Below are 1,594 nucleotides of genomic sequence, written 5' to 3' on the forward strand. Positions count from 1 at the left end.
TACAGTTTCTAAAAGCAGTTATTGTCCAAAGCTGGAAGAACTTAAGTCTTCTCAGATGAGCATGTGAATGAATGGAGGGAGGTAAACAAAAAAATAAAATTAAAAAAGATGAGGTCTGATAGGGGAGCAGCCGGATAAGAAATCAAAAAAGGAACAGTAATTTAAAGTTTATTCCAGCTATAATGCAGGTTATTCTGACTTTAAGGTAGCATCACATGGCATACTTCTGAGTCCATTCCCGAGATATTCTGTTGTTTATCTCTGTCTGTTTTATAGATCCGTGCAATCTCTGGCACTAGGGGGTCATCTGGGTTTGGATCGCACAGCAGTGAACAAATGGATAAAAGAACTTTAGAAATAGTTAAAGCAGGAGACCACTGTGATCTTAGTATATCGAGACAAATGCTGCCATTACTGTTAATATTTGGATGAAAAATTCTTGTTGTAAACGCAACCTTAGGTGGTTTGAAGGGGTAGTCTGTAGGAAAATGAATTGTCAAAAAGAATACACCGCCTTGATATGGGCTGTCATTAGGTCCCATAATTGTGGCTTGCCAATGAAACATATCACCTCCAACTGGATCTGCAGAACATTGTGCTGGAGGATCGCGAGCCAAATCACTAAGTTCCTTATTAATCCGTTTCAGCGCCATAGTCTGTGCTTTTCGTCTGGCTCCGCACTATGTCAGTGTGCGCTCAAAGGTCCGGCCAAAACTCTTGATTATCCGGGCAGCAGGGGAAAAGACTGTCTCTTCTTCTCACACCAGCTCTGCCAGACACAGGCGCAGAGGGGCCGGGGCCTCCCTCAAGCTGCGGCCTCGGCCTCCTCCCGCGCGGCAGCTGGTACCTCCCCGGCCCTACAGTACAATGCTGTTTTTAGTTACTACAGCTGTATAGTGGGTTTGGGATGAGGGAGTGTGGTGCCTTATATTTAATTTTTATTTTTCTATCCCCTTGAAGAATAGACTTGGTAGAATTGTTATTTTCACAATGTTCAATCTTCCAATATATGAACAGGAAATACTACCTCCCCTTTACTTAGGTACTTGGGTCTCTTTTTTTTTTTTTTTTTTTTAGACAGAAGCTCTGATGGCCTAGTGCTAAGGCACTGCCCTGTTAACCTAAAGGCATATGGCTCAAATTCACTAGCTTCTCCACAGGAGAAAGATAGGCAGGTTCCTCATAATTTATTGATTTTGAAAACCCCCTGGAGGCTCAGCTATAAGTAGATTCTGACTTGACAGTACACAATAACAACAACACAGTGGAAAAGCAAAACTTTTTGTAGAGAATTACATTTCTAGACATACTTTGTTTACAAAATTTATAAGTTTTTAGTGATATATGTAGTGAAAATTTTCACACATGTAGGTGCTGGTGTCCTGAAATCTCACAATTGCTTTAATTTGTGAAACTAGAGATTGTATTTGTCTACACTGTACAGAAGACCTTGCAGATACCACCAGAGAAGGTTTTCTTCTTTTTCCATTTAACATAAGAACCATTTGATTTTTAAAAAAAAATTATTTTATTTTATTAATTTTAATGAACATTTACAGAAAATTTGGATTTCCATTCATTCATTGTTGCACTT

The 1,594-nt window shown here is 39.4% G+C and overlaps 1 pseudogene; it reads right to left on the reverse strand.

Moving 5' to 3' along the window:
- Positions 1-211: 211 nt before the first annotated feature.
- On the reverse strand, positions 212-653 carry LOC102862945 (annotated as a pseudogene).
- Between the last annotated feature and the right edge of the window lie 941 nt (positions 654-1,594).

This window comes from Elephantulus edwardii, unplaced genomic scaffold, assembly GCF_000299155.1.
Source record: "Elephantulus edwardii isolate Elephantulus edwardi_28Jun2011 unplaced genomic scaffold, EleEdw1.0 scaffold00337, whole genome shotgun sequence".
In the NCBI taxonomy this organism is placed as follows: Eukaryota; Metazoa; Chordata; class Mammalia; order Macroscelidea; family Macroscelididae; genus Elephantulus; species Elephantulus edwardii.